Source organism: Hippopotamus amphibius, chromosome 2 (genome assembly GCF_030028045.1).
Source record: "Hippopotamus amphibius kiboko isolate mHipAmp2 chromosome 2, mHipAmp2.hap2, whole genome shotgun sequence".
Classification (NCBI taxonomy): domain Eukaryota; kingdom Metazoa; phylum Chordata; class Mammalia; order Artiodactyla; family Hippopotamidae; genus Hippopotamus; species Hippopotamus amphibius.
Genome location: NC_080187.1, coordinates 197,250,845 through 197,273,274, shown reverse-complemented (window position 1 = coordinate 197,273,274; position 22,430 = coordinate 197,250,845). Strand labels below are relative to the sequence as shown.

The window sequence follows — 22,430 nt, the reverse complement described above, 5'->3', positions numbered from 1 at the left end:
GAGTCTGAATAAATACAATATTTGAAATCTCTCTCTGCTCCCCTTGCCCTAGATCTCAGCCACTAGAACTATTTTTTTGTTGTTGTTGTGGAAATGCATTGGCATACAATTCTATAATTTCTTCCTTAGAATTGTGCAAATTCAAATAGCATTCCAGAACCCAGATTTCTGGAAAAATAACAACGGTGTTTTAACTTTTTTTCTTATGGTAGGGGGGAATTTTGGAGAAAAGCATCATAGAAAGGTACTAAATATGATTTGACTGTGGACACATATTCTGGTCTCCTGCCCATCACTTTCTTTCTTGATATAGGTAAAAATTGTGTATTGATATTTTCTCCCTTCATCATGTGTGTAGAGAAAACCAGAAGTGGAGAATAAAATAGGACACAATCAAAGTGCAGATTTTCTTTCTTTTTCTTTTTTAAATGGCTTTCTTGATATATAATTCACATATCATACATATCATACAATTCAACCATTTAAAGTATACACTTTGGGACTTCCCTGGTTAAGACTCTGTGCTTCCATTGCAAAGGGTACAGGTTCAATCCCTGGTCAGGGAACTAAGATTTTGCATGCTGCACAGTGTGGCTGAAAACAACCAACCAACCAACAAAAACTGTACATTTCAGTGGTTTTTTTTTACCATAATTTTTTTTTCCAGTTTTAATGACTTTAATTGACACACAGCTCTGTATAAGTTTGTGGACAGCATAGTGATTTGACTTACCTACATGAAATGATTACCATAAGCTTAGTGAATATTCATTATCTCATATAGACAGAAAATAAAAGAAAAAGAACAAAGATTTTTTCTTTGTGATTAGAACACCTAGGATTTACTATCTTAACAACATTCACATGTAACATACAGCAGTGCTAATTATATTAATCATGCTGTACATTGCATCCCTAGTATTTATTAATCTTGTAACTAGAAGTTTATAACTTTTGACAACTTTCATCCAGTTCTCCTTCCTCCCACCTGTCACCTGTGGTAAGCACAAATCTTATCTCTTTTTTTCCCTGAGTTTGTTTTTTGAAGTATAATTGATCTATAACACTATGTTAGTTCCTGGTGCACAATATAGTGATTTGATATTTTTATTCATTACAAACTGATGACCACAATAAATCTAGTTCCTATCTATCACCACACAAATATATTACATTATTATTGACTATATTTCCCATGCTGTACATTTCATCCCTGTGACTCATTTATTTTGTACCTGGAAGTTTGTATCTCTTAATCTCCCTCACCTTTTCACTCATACCCTCACTGCCCTCCCCTCTGGCAACTACCTGTTTTTTCTCTGCATCTATGATTCTGGGGGTTTTGTTGTTGTTGTTGTTATGTTCATTTTTGTTTTTTAGATTTCTTCTATGAGTGAACTCATATGGTGCTTGCCTTTATTTGTCTGACTCATTTCACTTAGCATAATACCTTCTAGGTCCATTCTTTTTTATGTCTAATATTCAATTGTATATATATACCACATCTTTATCCATTAGCTTGTTTACATATCTTGGCTATTGTGAATGATGCTAATGTACATAGGGATACATATATCTTTTCAAACTAGTGTTCTGTTTTCTTAGGAAAAATATCCAGGAGTGGAATATGGTAGTTTTTTTTTTTTTAATTTCACAAGGAACCTCCAAATTTGTTTTCTGTAGTGGCTTTACCAATTTATATTCCTGGTGCACAAGGGTTCCCTTTTCTCCACTTCCTCACCAACTTTTGTTATTTGTTGACTTTTGGACAATAGCCATTCTGACAGGTGTGAGGTGATATCTCATTGTGGCTTTGATTTGCATTTCTCTGATAATTAGTGATGTTGAGCACCTTTTTATGTGTCCATTGGCTATCCGTATGTCTTCTTTGGAAAAATGTCTGTTCAGGTCTTCTGCCCATTTTGCATTGATTTTTTTTGTACTCTGAAGTTAAATTGTATGAGTTCTTTGTATATTTTGGATATTAACCCCTTATCTCATATATCATTTGCTAATATCTTCTTCCATTCAGTAGGTGGCCTTTTCATTTTGCTGACAGTTTCCTTCACTACGCAAAAGCTTTTTAATTTGTTGTAGTCCCATTTGCTTACTTTTGCTTTTGTTTTCCTTGCTGAGGAGACAGAAGCAAAAAAATATTGCTAAGATCAACGTCAAAGAGTGTACTGCCTATGTGTTATTCTAGGAGTTTTATGATTTTAGGTCTTACATTTAAGTCTTTAATCCATTTTGAGTTAATTTTTATATATGATGTGAGAGTAGTTCCATTTTATTCTTGTGCATGTACCTGTCCAGTTTTCCCAACACCATTTGTGTATGAGGCTGTCTTTCCCCCACTGTATATTCTTGCCTCCTTTATCATAGATTAATTGACCATTTAAGTGTGGGTTCATTTCTGGGCTCTCCAGTATGTTCCCATGATATATGTGCTTGTTTTGTGCCAGTACTTTACTGTTTTGATTACTGTAGATTTGGAGTATTGTTTGAAATCAGGGAGTGTGTTTCTTCCATTTTTGTTCTTCTTTCTAAACATTGTTTTGGCTATTTGGGATCTTTTGTATTTTCATACAAATTTTTAGAATTATTTGTTCTGGTTCTGTGAAAAATGCCTTTTTTTTTTTTTTTGCCATTGGTATTTTGATATGGATTATATTGAATGTATAGATTGCCTTGGGTAGTATGGTAATTTAAAAAATGTTCCTTCTTCCTATCTATGACCATGATATATCTTTCCATTTGTTTGTTTTACCTTCAATCTCTTTCATCAGCATCTTATAGTTTTGCAAGTACAGTACACATATTTTACCCCTTTGATTAGATTTGTTCCTAGGTATTTTACTCTTTTTGCTGCAATTGTAAATAGGATTGTTTTCTTAATTTCTCTTCCTGGTAGTTTGTTGCCAGTGTACAAAACCAAAAAAGATTTCTACATATTAATTTTGTATACTGCAACTTACTAAATCAAATTATTTGTTCTAGTAGGTTTTTGATGGTGTCTTCAGGTGTAGAGTAACATGTCATCTGAAAACATTGACAGTTTCACTTCTTCCTTTCCAATTTGATTTCTTTGATTTCATTTTCTTGTCTGATTGCTGGGACTTTCAATACTATATTAAATAAAAGTGGCAAGAATGGACCTCCTTGTCTTTTTACTCATCTTAGAGGAAATGCTTTCAGTTTTTCACTGTTGAGTATGATGTTAGCTATAGGTTGTCACATATGGCCTTTATTATATGTTGAGGTATGTTCCCTCTATACCCACTTTCTGGAGAGTTTTTATCATAAATTGCTGTTGAATTTTGTCAAAAGCTTTTTCTGCATTAATTGAGATGATTACTTTTTTTTTTTTTTTTTTTTTTACAGGTAAGTAGTATATATTGGTGGGCATGAGTAAGGAGGGAACAGTGCCAAGGCTCTCATGAATGAAGGACACACCATTTGTCCAGAGGCTCATGATTAGGGATGTATTTGACCCCATAGCCATCTGGGATGAGCCACTTTTCTGCCACCATGTTTTCAAATACATCCAATTAAATTTAGTAAATCTCCACTTCTTAGAGATGTGAATCTTTTGGTGGTAAGGGAACTTGAACTTGGTGTTGCATAGGGCCTCAATCACATGCTCCTTGTTCTGAAGCTTGATGTGGATGAACACGATGCCTTGGCCATTGTGGACCCTGGCTACTGTGCCATGGGGCTTTTCAAAGGCACCCTGCATGCCTGTCTGGAGCCTACATTGGGGAAAGCATGTCAGACTAAATATCCACTGGAAAGGGCTATCAGCAAGTTCCCTTAGGGCAAACCACACAATCAACAGGCTGCATACACTATCGAGGAGGCTGCTGTTTGCAGAAATTGCACACTGGGTCCCTAGGTTATGTGATTTTTATTCTTCAGTTTGTTAATGTGGTATACCACATTGACTGATTTGCAGATATTGAACCATCCTTGAGTTCCTGGGATAAATCCCACTTGGTCCTGGTGTATGATCCTTTTAATGTATTGTTGAATTCAGTTTGCTAATATTTTGTTGCAGATTTTTACATCTTTGTTCATCAGGGACATTGGCCTGTAATTTTCTTTTCTTTCCTTTTTTTATACTGTCTGGTTTTTTGTTTGTTTGCCAGCTTAGCTTTAATATATATTTTTTAAAGCTGTTTATTGGAATATATTTACTTTACACTCTTGTACAAGTTTTTGAGGTACACCAAAGTGAATCAGCTGTATTTATACATATATCCCCATATCCCCTCCTTCCTGGGACTCCCTCCCTGCCTCCCTGTCCTGGCCCTCTAAGGAATAACCCATCATCAAGTTGATCTCCTTTTGTTATACAGTAACTTCCCACTAGCTATCTACTTTACAGTTGGTAGTGTAAATATGTCTATGCTACTCTCTCACTTTGCCCCAGCTTCCCCTTCTCCCCCAACCCTAGCCCCGTGTCCTCAAGTCCATTCTCTACTTCTGTATTTCCACTCTTGCCCTGTCACTGGGTTCATCAGTACCATTCCTTCAGATTCCATATATATGTGTTAGCATATGGTATTTGTTTTCCTCTTTCTGGCTTACTTCACACTGTATGACAGTCTCTAGGTCTATCCATCTCATTACGTATAGCTCAATTTCATTCCTTTTTACACCTGAGTAATATTGCATTGTGTATATATGCCACATCTTCTTTATCCATGCATCTGTTGGACATTTAGGTTGCTTCTATGTCCTGGCTATTGTAAATAGTGCTGTAATGAGCATTATGCTACGTGTTTTTTTTTGGATTATGGTTTTCTCTGGGTATATGCCCAGTAGTGGGATTGCTGGGTGACATCATAGTTCTATTTTTAGGTTTTTAAGGAATCTCCAAACTGTTTCCATAGTGGCTGTACCAACTTACAGTCCCACTAACAGTGCAGGAGAGTTCCCTTTTCTCCACACCCTCTCCAACGTTTGTTGTTTCTAGATTTTTGATGATGGGCATTCTGACCAGTGTGAGGTGATACCTCATTTTGGCTTTGACTTGCATTTCTCTGATGATTAGTGATGTTGAGCATCTTTTCATGTGTTTGTTCACCATCTGTATGTCTTCTTTGGAGAAATGTCTATTTAGGTCTTCTGCCCATTTGTGGATTGGGTTATTTGCTTTTTTGGTATGAAGCTGCATGAGCTGCATATATATTTTGGAGATTAATCCTTTGTCCATTGCTTCATTGGCAAGTATTTTCTCCTGTCCTGAGGGTTGTCTTCTTGTCTTGTTTATGGTTTCTTTCACTGTGCAAAAGCTTTTAAGTTTCATGAGGTCCCATTTGTTTATTCTTGATTTTATTTCCATGATTCTAGGAGGTGGGTCAAAAAGGATCTTGCTTTGATGGATGTCCTAGAGTGTTCTGCCTATGTTTTCCTCTAGGAGTTTTATAGTGTCTGGCCTTACATGTAGGTCTTTGATCCATTTGGAGTTTATTTTTGTGTATGGTGTTAGGAAGTGTTCTAATTTCATTCTTTTACATGTAGCTGTCCAATTTTCCCAGCACCACTTATTGAAGAGGCTGTCTTTTTTCCATTGTATATTCTTGCCTCCTTTGTCAAAGATAAGGTGCCCATATGTGCTTAGGTTTATCTCCAAGTTCTCTATTCTGTTCCATTGATCTTCCTTTCTATTTTTGTGCCAGTACCATACTGTCTTGATCACTGTGGCCTTATAGTATAGTTTGAAGTCAGGAAGCCTAATTCCACCAACTCCATCTTTCCTTCTCAAGATTGCTTTGGCTATTTGGGGTCTTTTGCGTTTCCATACAAATCGTAAGATTTCTTGTTCTAGTTCTTTGAAAAATGCCATTGGCAATTTGATAGGGATTGCATTGAATCTGTAAATTGCTTTGGGTAGTGCAGTCATTTTCACAATGTTGATTCTTCCAATCCAAGAACATGGTATGTCTCTCTGTATCGTCTTTGATTTCTTTCATCAGTGTCTTAAAGTTTTCTGCATAGAGATCTTTTGCCTCCTTAGGCAGGTTTATTCCTAGGTATTTTATTCTTTTTGTTGCAGTGGTAAATGGGAGAGTTTCTTTAATTTCTCTTTCTGCTCTTCTGTTGTTAGTGTATAGGAATGCAAGAGATTTTTGTGCATTAATTTTGTATCCTGCTACTTTACTAAATTCATCAATTAGTGCTAGCAGTCTTCTGGTAGAGTCTTTGGGGTTTTCTATGTATAATATCATGTCATCTGCAAAGAGTGACAATTTTACTTCTTCTTTTCCAATTTGGATTCCTTTGATTTCTTTTTCTTCTCTGATTGCTGTGGCTAAAACTTCGAAAACTATGTTGAATAATAATGGTGAGCATGGGCACCCTTGTCTTGTTCCTGTTCTTAGAGGGAATTCTTTCAGTTTTTCCCCATTGAGAACAATGTTGGCTTTTGGTTTCTCATATATGGCTTTTATTATGTTGAGGTAATTTCCTTCTATGCCCATTTTCTGGAGAGTTTTTTTTTTTTTTATCATAAATGGATGTTGAATTTTGTCAAAAGCTTTTTCTGCATCTATTGAGATGATCATATGGTTTTTATCCTTCAATTTGTTGCTATGATGTATCACGTTGATTGATTGCACATATTGAAGAATCCTTGCATTCTAGGGATAAACCCCTCTTGATCATGGTGTATGATCTTTTTAATGTGCTGTTGGATTCTGTTAGCTAGTATTTTGTTGAGGAATTTTGCATCTATATTCATCAGTGATATTGGCCTGTAATTTTCTGTTTTTGTGACATCTTTGCCTGGTATTGGTGTCAGGGTGATGGTGGCCTCGTAGAATGAGTTTGGGAGTGTTCCCCCTTCTGCGATATTTTGGAAGAGTTTGAGAAGGATAGGTGTTAGCTCTCCTCTAAATGTTTGATAGAATTCACCTGGGAATCCATCTGGCCCTGGGCTTTTGTTTGTTGGGAGATTTTTAATCACAGTCTCAATTTCTGTACTTGTGATTGGTCTGTTCATATTTTCTGTTTCTTCCTGGTTCAGTCTTGGAGGATTGTACTTTTCTAAGAATGTATCCATTTCTTCCAGGTTATCCAATTGATTGGCATATAGTTGCTTGTAGTAGTCTCTCATGATCTTTTGTATTTCTGCAGTGTCAGTTGTTACTTCTCCTTTTTCATTTCTAATTGTGTTGATTTATATCTTCTCCCTTTTTTTCCTGATAAGTTTGGCTAATGGTTTATCAATTTTGTTAATCTTCTCAAAGAACCAGCTTTTAGTTTTATTGATCTTTGCTATTGTTTCCTTCATTTCTATTTCATTTATTTCTGCTCTGATCTTTATGATTTCTTTCCTTCTGCTCCCTTTGGGGTTTCTTTGTTCTTCTTTCTCTAATTGTTTTAGGTGTAAGGTTAGGTTGTTTATTTGATTTTTTTTTTTGTTTCTTGAAGTAGGACTGTATTGCTATAAACTTCCCTCTTAGAACTGATTTTGCTGCATCCCATAGGTTTTGGGTCATTGTGTTTTCATTGTCATTTGTTTCTAGGTATTTTTTGATTTCCTCTTTGATTTCTTCAGTGAGCTCTTGGTTGTTTAATAGCATATTGTTTAGCCTCCATGTGTTTGTATTGTTTACAGTTTTTTCCCTGTAATTTATATCTAGTCTCAGGGTATTGTGATCAGTGAAAATGCTTGATGTGATTTCAGTTTTCTTGAATTTACTGAGGTTTGATTTGTGACCCAAGATGTGATCTATCCTGGAGAATGTTCCATGTGCACTTGAGAAGAAAGTGTAGTCTGTCGTTTTTGGATGGAATGTCCTATAAATATCAATGAAGTCGAGATGGTCTAATGTGTCATTTAAAGCTTGTGTGTCCTTATTTATTTTCTGTTTGGATGATCTGTCCATTGATGTAAGTGGGGTGTTCAAGTCTCTCACTATTATTGTGTTACTGTGGATGCCCCCTTTTATGGCTGTTAGCATTTGCCTTATGTATTGAGGTGCTCCTATGTTGGGGGCATAGATATTTACCATTGTGATATGTTCTTCTTGAATGGATCCCTTGATCATTAGGTAGTATCCTTCCTTGTCTCTTGTAATAGTCTTTACTTTCAAGTCTAATTTGTGTGATATGAGTATTGCTACTCCAGCTTTCTTTTGACTTCCATTTGCATGGGGTATCTTTCTCCATCCCCTTACTTTCAGTCTATATGTATCCCTTGGTCTGAAGTGGGTTTCCTATAGGCAGCATACAGAAGGGTCTTGTTTTTGTATCCATTCAGCAAGTCTGTGTCTTTTGGTTGGAGCATTTAATCCATTTGCATTTAAGGTGATAATTGACATGTATGTTCCTATTACCATTTTCTGAATTGTTTTGGGTTTGTTTTTGTAGGTATTTTCTTTCTCTTGTGTTCCTGCTTAGAAAAGTTCCTTTAACAATTGTTGTAAGGCTGGTTTGGTGGTGCTGAATTCTCTTAACTTCTGCTTGTCTGTAAAGCTTTTGATTTCTCCATCAAATCTGAATGAGATTCTTGCTGGGTAGAGTATTCTTGGCTGTAGGTTTCTCTCTTTCAGGAATTTCAGTATATCCTGCCATTCCCTTCTGGCCTGCAGAGTTTCTGCAGAAAGATCAGCTGTTATCCTTATGGGTTTTCCCTTATATGTTATTTGTTGCTTTTCTCTTACTGCTTTTAATACTTTTGTTTGTGTTTAATTTTCATTAGTTTGATTAATATGTGCCTTGGTGTATTTCTCCTTGGGTTTATTCTGTATGGGACTCTCTGCACTTCTTGGACTTGGTGAATTATTTCCTTTCCCATGTTGGGGAAGTTTTCCACTATAACCTCTTCAAATATTTTCTCAGACCCTTTCTTTTCTTCTTCCTCTTCTGGGATGCCTATGATTCAAATGTTGGTGCTCTTAATGTTGTTACCAAAGTCTCTGAGACTGTCTTCCATTCCTTTTATTCTTTTTTTCTTTTTCCTGCTCTGTGGCATTTATTTCCCCCATTCTATCTTCCAACTCACTTATTCGTTCTTCTGCCTCAGTTATTCTGCTGTTTATACCATCTAGAGTATTTTTAATTTTGCTTATTTTGTTATCTATTACTGTTTGTTTGCTCTTTAGTTCTTCTGAGTCCTTATTAACATTCTTGTATTATCTGTCTTTTGTTATCGAGATTTTGGATCATCTTTACTGTCATTACTCTGAATTCTTTTTGAGGCAATTTTCCTATTTCCTCTTCGTTTATTTGGTCTTGTATATTTTTACCTTGTTCCTTCATCTGTGACATATTTTTTGTCATCTCATTTTCCCCCCACTTTGGATGGGAGTGACTGTGTTCCTGTCCCGCTGGGTGTTTGACCTGAGGTTTCAAGCACTGGAGTTTGTAGGCTGTGGAGTATAGCTGGGTCTTGGAGTTGAGTTGAGAACCTCTGGGAGACCTCACTGTAAAGAATATTCCCTGGGAACTGAGTTTCCCTGTTAGTCCAATGCTTTGGACTCAGAGCTCCCACCTCAGGAGCTCAGGCCTGACACTGGGCTTGTGTATCAAGATTCCACAAGCTGTGTGGAGCAGGAAAAATGAAAGAACATTAAAAAAAAAAGTAGAAGAACAGCAGAACAATAGCAAGATAAAAAGTATGAATATAGGAAACTAACAGATGTGTTAGAAAAAATTCAAAAAAAAAAAGATGGAGCAACAACTGAAAGGTAAAACAGCTGTAATAGCCTAAGTGAGGAGGTGGGAAGAAGAAAAAAGAAAAAGAAAAAGAAAAAAGAAAAGAAAAAAAAAAGCCAGAAAAGGCCTTGGCTGTGGGGACAGGGCTTAGACAAGGGCAGGGGTGTGGGGGTGTTTAGGCAATGGGCAGGGCCTAAGCTTAGGAAAGGCCCTGGGGATGGTGGGGAATGGGGCTTAGGCCCAATGAGGCAGAGGGGCCTAGGAATGCCTCTGGTCCTGGGAGCAAAAGGCTAGGTCAAGGTACCCAGTGGGCTCCCTGGGCCCAAGTTGGTGGAAGAGATGCTAGGCACCTCCCCTAGTCCCTTAGTCTCGGAGGGTCCCTCCCCCTTGGGTTATCTTCTTTCTCACCCCCTCTCTCCTATTGCCCTAGAACCCTCACAGCTGCAAGGGGCACTGAAAGGCAGGAGACCAGACTCTGATGCCCGACAGGCTTCCCAGGGACAACTGGGCTATGGTAACCCCTGTGGCACTTCCCCAGATCTCCCAATCTGGTAGGGTCCCTGTCTGCCTCTCTTCTTCTCCCCTTCCCTCCACTCTCCTAGGTTCTAAGCAGCTGGAGGGGGCCCAGAGAGTGAAGGACCAGGCTCGGGAGCCCAGTTTGCCTCCCCAGCCAAGAGGGCAGGCAAAACACCCTCTTGTCTCCTGGTCCCCCAGTCTCAAAGCCCCCACCCCCTCCTGTCTGCCTCTCCACCTCCTTGCCCCTCTTCCCTCCTTCCCACACCCCCAGGACCCAGGCAGCCTGGAGGGGACCTTGGAGGGTGGAGGACACCCCTGGGGAGCCCAGCAGGCCCCCAACCAGGGGAGCTTAGCAGGCCTCCTGGCCTCCTGGGCAGAAGAAACCCAGTCACATTTTCCCTTTTCTCCCCAGCCACCAATGTTTCCTCCAGGTGGGAACCTCCCCCCTCCCCTAGCCAACCCCCAGGAGCACTGGTCCCATCCAGGTTCCCCTTCCCTGCCCCCCCTGACTTCCCCCCGGCCCTACCCGGTTGCTCCAGGGTTCCTGAGGTCTGCTTGGGCCTCAGGTCCCCTGCTGGCCTCTGGTAACTGTTCTATTTGTGGGGAGACATGATCTCTGCATCTTCACACACCGCCATCTTGACTTTGCCCCTTAGCTTTAATCTGTCTGGTTTTGGTATCAGGGTGATGGTGACCTTGCAGAATGAGTTTGAAAACATTCCTTCCTCTTCAATTTTTTGAAATAGTTTGAGAAGGATAGACATGAACTCTTTTCTGAATATTTGGTAGAATTCCCCTGTGAAGCTGTCTCATCCTGGACTTTTGTTTGTTGGGAGTTTTTAAAATTAATGATCAATTTCAGTACTGGTAATTGGTCTGTTCGTATTGTATATTTCTTCTCAATTCATTCTCATGAGATTGTATGTTTCTAGAAATTTATCCATTCTTTCTAGATTGTCAAATTTGTTGGCATATAATTGTTCATTGTATTCTCTTATGATTCTTTGTATTTCCATAGTATTGATTGTAATTTCTCTTCTTTCATTTCTGATTTTATTTATTTGGGCTCTCTTTTTTCTTGATGAGTTTGGCTAAAGGTCTGTGAATTTTGTCTATCTTTTCATGGAACCAACTCTTATTTCCATTGATATTTTCTATTTTTTTTAGTCTCTTGTTTATTTCCATTCAGATTTTTATCATTTCTTTCTTTCTACTAACTTTGGGCTGTGCTTGTTTTTCTTTTTCTAGTTCCTTTAAATGCACATTTAGATTATTTGAGGTTTATCTTGATTCATGAGGTAGGTCTGTATTGCTATAAACTTCCTTCTTAAAACTGCTTTTGCTGCATCTCATAGATTTTGGGTAGTTGTTTTTCCATTTTCATTTATCTTATGACATTTTTTGATTTCCTCTTTGATTTCCTCATTGACCTATTGATTGTTTAATAGCATTTTTTTTTAGTGTTTATTTGTGTTTTTTCCAGTTTTCTTTTTGTAGTTGATTTCTAGTTTCATAATGCTGTGGTTGGAAAAGATGGTTGATATGGTTTCAGTCTTCTTAAATTTATTGAGAGTTATTTTGTGGCCTTCTATGTGGTCTACCATGGAGAATATTCCATGTGCACTTGAAAAAAAATGTATATTGTGTTGCTTTTGGGTGTAATATTCTGTATATATCTATTAAGTTTATCTGATGTAATGTGTTCTTTAAGGTCAAAGTTTCCTTATTGGCTTTCTGTCTTAACGGGTTTATCCATTGATATAAGTGAGGTATTATATCCCTTACTGTTATTGTATTGCTGTCTATTTCTCCTGTTTCTGTTAATATTTTTTTTATATTATTATGTGCTCCTATGCTAGGTGCATAAATATTTACAAATGTTATTTTATCTTTTTTGATTGACCCCTTTATCATTATATAATGCCCTTCTTTGTTTTTTTATTGTAGTCTTTGTCTCAAAGTCTATTTTGTCAGATAGGAGTATTAATACCCTACCTTTATTTTCATTTCAGTTTGCATGGGATAACATTTTCCGTTTCTTTTACTTTCAGCCTCTGTCTTTAGTTGTGAAGTGAATCTCTTGTAGGCAGAATATATAGATCATGTTGTTTTTTTTTTTTTTTTTTTTTTTTTGGTCCATTCAGCCATTCTATGTGTTTTGATTAGAGCATTTAGTCCATTTATATTTAAAGTGATTAGTGTATACTTATTGCTATTTTATTAATTGTTTTCTGGTTGTTTTTCTCTGTTCCTTTTCTCCTCTTTTAGTCTCTTTCCTTGTGGTTTGATTTTTTTAGTGTTATGTTTGGGTTTCTTTTTATTTTTTTGTGTATTGATTGTAGGTTTTTAGTTTGTGGTAACCATGAAGTTCATAGCTATTGATCTATCTATCTATCTATATCTAGGACTTTATATTAAGCTGATATTTGCTTATATACAAACATTCTAAAAACACATTTTTACTCTACCCCTCCAAGTTTTGTTTTTGATGTTGTATTTTTTGGCTACATCTTTCTTTTTTTCTTTGTGTATCCCTTAATTGTGCATTGTAGTTATATAGTTGATTTTATGACTTGTGTTGTTTAACCTTCATGCTAGCCTTTTAAGTGGCTAATCCTCTGCCTTTATTATATGTTTGCCTTTACCAGTGAGATTTTTTCTTTCATGTATTTCCTTATTTCTAGTTATGGACTTTTTTACTTAAAGAAGACTATTTCATATTTCTTGTAAGACTGGTTTAATGGTAATGAACACTTTTAGTTTTTGCTTATCTGGAGAACTTTTTATATCTCCTTCAGTTCTGAATGATATTCTTCCCAGGTAGAGTACTCTTGGTTTGAAGTTTTTTTTCCTTTCAGCACTTTAAATATATCATGCCTCTCTCCCTCTCTCTTTCTCTCTCTGACCTGCAAAGTTTCTGCTGAAAAATCAGGTGATAGCCTTATAGGAGTTCCTTGTATGTGACTAATTGTTTTTCTCTTGCTACCTTTAAAATTCTGTCTTTATCTCTAAACTTTGCCATTTTAATTATGATATATCTTGGTGTGTACCTCTTTGGGTTCATCTTGTTTGGGACTTCCTGTATTTTTGTATCTGGATATCTGATTCTTTTCCCAGGTTAGAGAAGTTTCCAGCCATTATTTATTCAAATAAATTTTCTGCCCTTTCTCTCTCTTCTCCTTCTGGGATCCCTATAATGAGAATGTTATTGTCCTTGATGTTGTCCCAGAGGGCCCTTAAATTATGCTCATTTTCTTTAGTTCTGTTTTCATTCTGCTCTTCTGATTAGGTGATTTCCACTATTTTTTCTTCCAGATCATGTATGTGTTTTTCTGTATTATCTAATATGCTGTTGATTACCTCTAGTGTATTTTTAAGTTATTGTATTTTTAGCACTGATTGATTCTTATATTTTCTCTCTCTTTGTTGAAGTCTAACTGTGTTCCTACATTCTTCTCCAAGTTTGGTGAGCATATTTATGGCCATTCATTTGAACTCTTTACTGGGCAAATACTTATCTCCATTGCACTAGGTTTTTTTTTTTTTTTTTTTAGTTTTTAATCTTGTTCTTTCATTTGGAACATATTATGCTATCTCTTCATTTTGTTTAACTTTCAGTGCTTGTTTCTATGAATAAGGCAAAACAATTATCTTTCCTGTTCTTTAAGGTGTGGCCTTGTGCAGGAGTGTCCCCTATGTACACTGTGATTGCTGGCTGGTTTTGACAGGCAGGTGGAGGCTGGAGTGGACATAGGCTGGGGGTGTCCTGGGGCATGCTGGCTGGGGCCACCTTGGCAGTGTGGCTAGACCTGGAGTGGATGTAGCCTGGGGGGTGGTGTCCCAGGTCATGCTAGCCTGAGCTGGGTCACCTTAGCAGAGTGGCTGAAGCTGGAGTGGGTGTATGCTAGGGGCATGTTGCAGCAGCCAAGGCAGGTTAGCTAGAGTGCCGTGTACTTTTAACTGTTCTGGACCTCAGAGTGAGAGAGTTTGTGCATGAGCCCTTTAAGAGTGGAGTCTCAGTTTCCTGCAACTCTCCTGCTCTCTGGGAAGTAAGCCCTGATGGTTTTCAAAGCCAGATGTTATGGGGGCTCATCTTCACAATGCTGGTTTCTAGGGCTGGAGTGCCTGGTGTATGGCTCAAACCCCTTACTTTGTAGAAAGGACTTCTGCATGTGTGATATCCCCTCCTGCTTATGCATTACTATGCTAGGGGTGTGAGTTCTGACTCAACTGTGTCTCTGCCTCTCCTACCCATGTCAATGTTGTTTTTTATTTATATCCTTTATTGTAGAAGAAATTTTCTTCTGGTCTTCAGGTTGTTCTCAGGGAGAGTTGTTCTATATGTAGTGTAGTGTGGTGTATCCATAGGAGGAGGTGAGCTCAGGATTTTCCTACTCTGCCATCTTGATCCCTCCCCCAAGAGGTTAAGCAACTTGCCCAAAACCACACAGTAAATAAGTGGTAGAGTAATACTGTGTAGGAATATTTATATTTTAACTAGTAGTCAAAAACCTTGAATCCCTTTCTGATTTATCACTAGTCAATGACAATATGACCCTGTACAAATCATATAAGCTCTGTAGGTCAGTGTTTTTATGGGCAAGATGTGACATTTGAATGCTCAGTGTCCTTTGCATAATATGAATTCATTTAATGTTAAGAATAGTAGAATATACAAGAGGGAAGACAGCAGTATCAAGCAGTATCAGCAGTATTTGGTCTCATGGAACTGAAAACCATAGCCACTGGAAGATAGAGAAAATGAAAAAGCAGAGGACTTTGTACCAGATGAAGGGACATGATAAAACCCCAGGAAAACAACTAAATGGAGAGGAGATAGGCACCCTTACAGAAAAAGAATTCAGAATAATGATAGTGAAGACGATCCAGGGCTTTGAAAAAAGACTGGATGCAAAGATCGAAAAGTTTACCAAAGACCTAGAAGAGTTAAAGAGCAAACAAACAGAGAGATGCAACACAATAACTGAAATGGAAAATACACTAGAAGGAACCAATAGCAGATTAACTGAGTCAGAAGGGCGAATAAGTGACCTGGAAGACAGAATGGTGATAATCACTGATGCGGAAAAGAATAAAGAAAAAAGAATGAAAAGAACTGAAGACAGCCTAAGAGACCTCTGGGACAATGTTAAACGCACCAACATTCGCATTATAGGGGTCCCAGAAGGAGACGATAGAGAGAAAGGACCTGAGAAAATATTGGAAGAGATTCTAGTTGAAAACTTCCCTACCATGGGAAAGGAAATAGCTACCCAAGTTCAGGAAGTGCAGAGAGTCCCAGGCAGGATCAAACAAAGCAGAAACATGCCAAGACATATAGTAGTCAAACTGACAAGAATTAAAGACAGAGAAAAGTTATTAAAAGCAACAAGGGAAAAACAACAAATAACATACAAGGGAACTCCCATAAGGGTAACAGCTGATTTCTCAGTAGAAACTCTGCAAGCCAGAGGGGAGTGGCATGATATATTTCAAGTGATGAAAGGGAAGAACCTACAACCAAGAATACTCTACCCAGCAAGGATCTCATTCAGATTTGATGGAGAAATCAAAAGCTTTCCAGACAAGCAACAGCTAAGAGAATTCAGCACCACCAAACCAGCCCTACAACAAATGCTAAAGGAACTTTTCTAAGCGGGAAACATAAGAGAAGAAAAGGACCTACGGAAACAACAACAAAACAATTAAGAAAATGGTACTAGGAAGATACATATCGACAATTACCTTGAATGTAAATGGACTAAATGCCCCAACCAGAAGACACAGACTGGCTGAATGGATACAAAAACAAGACCCATATATATGCTGTCTCGAAGAGACCCACTTCAGACCTAGGGACACATACAGACTGCAAGTGAGGGGATGGAAAAAGATATCCCATGCAAATGGAAATCAAAAGAAAGCTGGAGTAGCAATACTCATATCAGATAAAATAGACTTTAAAAGAAAAAATGTTACAAGAGACAAGAAAGGACATTACATAAAGATCAAGGGATCCATCCAAGAAGGGGAGATAACAACTATAAGTATATATGCACCCAATATAGGAGCACCTTAATACATAAGGCAAATGCTAACAACTATGAAAGAGGAATGCAAGGCAGAAATAGAGACACAGGTGTAGAGAACAAACATATGGATACCAAGTGGGGAAAGTGGGGAGGGTTGGGGGGAAATGAATTGGGAGATTGGGATACCAAATTGTACACTCTAAATATATGCTGTTTATTGTCTGTTAACTGTATCTCAATAAAAGTTCTTAAAAAAAAAAGAATCGTAGAATGTAGACAACTGAATAAGCAGGGAAGATGTTTCTCACTTGAACATATTTTCTCTTATAGCAGCGTCCAAATGATTTTCCATTTTAGAGAAAGTAGATATGATCAAGTATTTATAGAAACTGCAGATTGCTCAGACATGCGATCCAATACCTCATTTGATACTAGTGAGAAGCAAATGATGCCTCAAACTTTAATACACACTTAAGCAAATTCAGTGAATAAAGGAATATCTGAAAGTGGCTCAAGTTTAAAGGAAGCCATACATTTATTGAATCATATGACTTTGGGAACCACTTGAGAAAATAAAGTTTTTCTAAAATCTTCACAGTTAAGCCTAAAGCACGCATCCTTACAAATGTAACTTCTTTAGTTATCAATGGTATAGCATATATCTATAATAACTAAAGAAGGGAGGAAAATGGCCAACTGTATATTGTGGATATTACTTCTTGACAAGGACTCATTATTGTCATGGAGCCCTATGGTTTCTTTCCCACTGAAGAATTTTAAGCACCAGAAAAGTTTCAGGAAGAGTACAGTTAGTATCTGTATACCCTACACCTATATTCAACAATTGTTAACATTTTACCGTATCTTCTTTATTCCTTTCTATATCTAAGTTTTGGTAGAACCATTTGAAAGTGAGAAGCAGATATAAATTGCGCTTGTATACATTAGCATGTATCACTTTAATAATAAGATTCTTCTCCTACATATACACAATACTGTTATCTAAATTAAAAATAGTTTTATAATGTTTTTATCCAGTCCACATTCTATGACATTCTATTCTGTAATATTTGATGTCCTGTCCAATATTTAGTATCCAATCCAATTTATCCAATTGTCCCAAGAATGTCATTTAAATCTTTATTTTTTGAATCAGGATATAATCAAGATTCACACATTGTATTTGGTTGTTACAGATATATAGGATCTCTTAATCGAGAACATCCCCCCACCACATTGTTGTTGTTGCTGTTTTGGTGGCATTGACTTATGAAGAGTCCAGGCCAGTTGTCATATAAAATGTTCCAAATTTTGGATTTTTTGATTGCTTCTTTATGGTGTTATTGAACTTGTACTGCTATGTCCTGTACTGTCTGTAAATTGTAAGTTAGGTCTGGAGGCTTGATTAGATTTAAGTTAAACCTTTTTAGAAAGAATATTTCACATGTATTGTATATTTTTTATTGCATCACATGACACACTCATGTTTAGGTTGTCCTGTGGTTAGAAACTCAAGGTTGGCTATTTGATTAAGGTAACTACTTATGTTCTATTGTAAAAGTATATATATTTTTTGATTTTCAATTTCTAAGTTACCTGTGGGGAGAGAATGTGTACCATGGGACATTTTCTCATTCAATGGTTTTATTGTCCATTGAGGATCCTTGCCTAAATCAATTTATACAGTAGGGGCAGCAATGTGGTGATTTCCTAATTTCCATGATTACTTTTACATGTATTATGAAATAAGAACTTACTTTTTTGTTTTCTCCTCTTTTTTTGGTCTCTTTTTCTTGAGTTTCATTATGGTACATGGCTGTTTGTTTACTCAGTACATTATATTCACTACAGTCATTGCTCTTTTTTTTAAATTTTTTAAATTTTTTTGGGGGTACACCAAGTTCAATCATCTGTTTTTATACACATATCCCCGTATTCCCTCCCTTCCTTGTCATTGCGCTTTTTGATGCTCACATTTGTTTTGAAGGCCAGTGGAAGCCCCTTTAAGCTGGCTCTGGGTCTTTTTGACATGACTCTTAGTCTTTGAGTGCTTCCTTGCTTTTTAACATAATAAAATGCCCTTGGTTCATCTTGTACATTTCCTGCCCAAGACCTAAAATCAGTTGATTTGCCCAAAGAACCCCAGTATATATACTAGTGGAAAATTAGAAGCCAAGATCTAGGGGCTAGATATGTTCATTCCTATCGTACTTTGATTGCTTTTTGACCCTTTTCAGTGGACAGAGATAGGAATATATTTTAAAACATCATGAGTTCCTATCAATGTTTGTAATTATGATATAATATTAAAGCATTTTTCTTAGTTTTGTTTCTTTCATTATCCATATTTTCTCAAATATAAGGAATTGGGGGCAAAGGACAGGGAAGGGTTGAGAGGCAATTAGGGAAGAGTTTCAGGTGGAGTGCCACAGCAGAAAGTTTCAGCTGATTCTGCAGGGGAACTCTGGAGGTTAAATTAACCCTGGATGGGGGTGTGAAGGTCACCGATTTCACTCCAACTCCCAGGCAAGGGAGTGGGACTTCTATACTTGACATCTGTCAGTAATTGTCGAGAGCTGCTCCCGGGGAAAGTAAATTCTGAGGCACTTGGTTCTCTTCAAGTGTAGATGAGAGTCTGACATTGTCTGTTACAAATTATAACTCTTGTTTAGAATGGAATTATTTTCCTAACCAACATTTTAGAAAAACAGCCATAAATATTGATATTAATCAACTATAAATGATAGCTCCATCTATATTTAATAAAACTTTCTAATGTATATTTAAATGAAATAACCAAATAACTACATAAATGTGTGTATTGGATGATGCTTATCATTATATGCAATACAAAGTTCTTTTTAATTCCTGCTTTATTTCTACTGCAACAAATCAGAATTCACCATTATTAAAGTTACGGTATTCATAAAGTGTTCTCTCTGAGGAGAGTTTTTTTTTGGGGGGAGGGAACCTAGGACAACTTGGTAGGTTTTGGGAAACAAATTCAGAAATTTCTGTTTTGTTGTCCTGTTCTCATGCTGATTTTCCTACACAATAGAGGCAGTAAAGATCACACACGGGCTTTTATATATTGCCTTGCAAACAACATTTCCACTTCCTAGAGCTGCTGTCTCATCAGCAGTGACAGCTTCACCTTGTTCCTCGACAAGATACAAGCAGATCGGTCTTCAATTTGCACGAGTCGACTGATTTGCATTGACTCTTCTCATTCTTTACTCCTACCACATACCATTGCTTTCCAGCATCAAAAAGACACAAAACTCCGGACAAATTTGGCTCGTTAAATCTCTGAATCACAAATTTCTTTTCTGCTACAAATTCTGTCCTTTGCCCTAACAAAGATTAACAATCACTTCCTTAAAAAAGAGAATGCATAAAGTATTGAAGCAATTTCCACCTCCCCCCCCCCCCCCCCCCACAAACTGACATAATAGGCTAACCTCTCCCCGTGAGCATTTTCTTTTTCTTCTTCTTCAAAAAAAGTCCTCTTGGGATGCCATTTACTTATTCTGAATAATTTGGGAATTCATCTTTTGGGATCATCATTTAAAATGTCGTAGGTTGGGTTCCCTGGAAGCAGACACTTCCAGCAGAGTTTGAGGTGACAGATGGTTATGAGAGCTCAACACCTGTGAAGGGAAGGGGAGAAGAAGGTTTGGGCAGAGGGAGAAATTGAACTGTAATGCAGGCCGGACAAAGACTTGACCAACCTCGGGTAGGCAGCTAGGGGCAAGTCTTGCTAGTTAGGGTGTTATGCCTCAGACCACAATGACTGTGCTTTTATACTCCTCCTTGCTCAGCCTGGAAGCAGGCTGTCCCCAGAAGCTTTCTGCAGCTGAAGTAGACCCTGCAGGAGCAGACAGCTGGAAGATGCCCTGATGGTCACAGTCACCAGGCTGGGCAGCATGTCCTTCCTTGAAGGGGCAGCTGGCGTGGGGGCACACATCTTCATGTCCAGCACACAGAACCAGTTACAAGTCCAAGGGAAAACTCAGTCTTCTTACAGTATTGTTACGTCATGCTCAGCTTTACTGAATGTGAGGACTGGAAGATTTATAGAAACTTTCTTGTCTAACCACTCCCCTCTCTCCCACATTTTAGTGATGTCTGAAATTTCCCTGCTGAAACACTGCATTGACAGAAGGTGGTACGATGCCTTCCTGTACCCCACTTTCCCCACCCAGCTACCATCTCTCCTTCTCACCTTCAAGGAATGCAAATGACTTCACCACTTCACAGGTATTTTTTCTTACTTAGGTTGGAATAAGAAAGGATAAAAATTTGAGGGAAGGATAAGAGAAAGAAGGTAAAAATTGGGAGGAAAATATTCTTTGGGGTTATAACTGTGATTTGTGAGAAATACCCAGAAAAGCCTAGATCAGTCCCTAAATGCTTGATGACTAATTGGAGAACCTTCATGAAAAGGTCCTCTGTCTTTTTTTTTCTTCATATTTATTGAAGTATAGTTGATTTACAATGTTAATTTCTGCTGTACAGCAAAGTGACTTATACATATATATTCTTTTTCATATTCTTTTCCATTATGGTTTATCCCAGGATATTGAATATAGTTCCCTGTGCTATACAGTAGGACCTTGTTGTTTATCTATTAAATATGTAATAATTTTCATCTGCTAATCCCAAACTCCCAATGCTTCCCTCCCCCACCCTCCTCTATCTTTCCTTTTGTTGAAACTCTTTCAAAAATTATGTAGAGATTTGATTGGGGACCTAAGGAAAAAATGTTTTAAAGGGCCTCCTTAACTAGTATTACTATGAATAGGTAGGTCATCTCCAACCCTCATTCTGGCAACAGAGTAGCTGTGCTATGGTTCTCATAGGCCATTCATTCATTTACCCATCAAGTGTTTTTTGAATGCCTATTATGTGCTAGGCCCCATGCCAGGTTTAGGAGACAGCGGGGAACGGTACTATGGCATAAACTGGTTCACAGCCAAAGTTGGCCAACAACTTCAGCCAGAACTCCTGGCTGTTTCCCTCTGATTTTGACATCTTTTTCCAGGTTGTGCTACACCTTTTAATTTACATGAAGGTGTTCAATGTGCAAGTTTTATTTTTGTTTTGAAACATTTCACTTTTCTTAATCCAAAACCTCTCCTTTCAGGGTCTGAGGGAAGCTGAGAACTGACTTTCATTGTTCATTTTCCTCCCTGTCTTCTCCCTTTTTTTCCTTTCTGTCTGCTCCTCTCTCCTTCCTTTGCTGTTTGGGCTGGTGGTCAGGATTCTTAGGAGGGACTGTGCTGGTCTGGAGAGGGTGAGGGGTGGGAAAAAGAAAGGGAGGATTGGGAGATGTCTTCTGAGGCTCCCACTAGGAAGCTGGTGGACTGATTAAGTCCATTAATAATAATAGCTAATGTCTGTGTAACACCAGCCATCTGCCAGCACATATGTTATCGTATGAAATCCTTATGACAATCCAGTGAGTTAAGTTTCTGGTATTTTAAAATCCCGACTTTATATAGATGAGGAGATCAACACACGGAGGGTCACACAGATAATTGTTGGAGTCAGGAATGAATTTAAGTTCTTTACTCCACACTCTGAGCCACTACACCAAAGTACCCTCTGAAAGTGAGGGCCGCTGTCGGCTGAGGCACCTCTGACTCACTGCTTCTCCAATGGGGGCAGTTTTGCCCCCCTGGGGACAATTGGCAATGTTTGCAGACATTCTTGGTTGTGACGACTGGGGGCAGATACTTGGGACATCTAGTGAGTAGAGACCAGGGATGCTGGTAAACATCCTATAGTGCACAAGCCAGCGCCCTACAACACAGAAGCATCCAGCCTAAAATGTCAATAGTGCCGGTTGAGAAACCTTGCTCTGCCTGGATATATACTCCATGTGAAGCCTGAGCAGAAAACAACAATGTGAGTACTATCTCTCTTGGGCAAGAAACAAGGGAGGTTATAAGTGCAACCAAATACTTCACTGGCTTTTAGCACTCATTCACGTTACACTGTTGACTTATGTGGAGCCACTGGTTATCTAAACTTCTTGGAGGTAGTTTCCCCTCATTAATTACTTCAAGCCACACGTTAGCTCTATTTTTCAACTTATTTTTTTGGAACCAAGATGTAGAACCTTAAGTTTGGTTGTTTAAGTTTCACCTTGTTTGTCATTTTCTATTTTTAAGGGTCCATCTTTATAAACCCTGATTTCGCTTTCCAGTATATAGA

The 22,430-nt window shown here is 37.8% G+C and overlaps 1 non-coding gene across 1 annotated transcript; it reads right to left on the bottom strand.

Moving 5' to 3' along the window:
• Positions 1 to 3,792: 3,792 nt before the first annotated feature.
• On the bottom strand, positions 3,793 to 3,933 carry LOC130847219 (small nucleolar RNA SNORA70). Its single transcript, XR_009052005.1, has one exon. It is a non-coding gene; the product is annotated as a small nucleolar RNA SNORA70 (small nucleolar RNA).
• Positions 3,934 to 22,430: the final 18,497 nt, after the last annotated feature.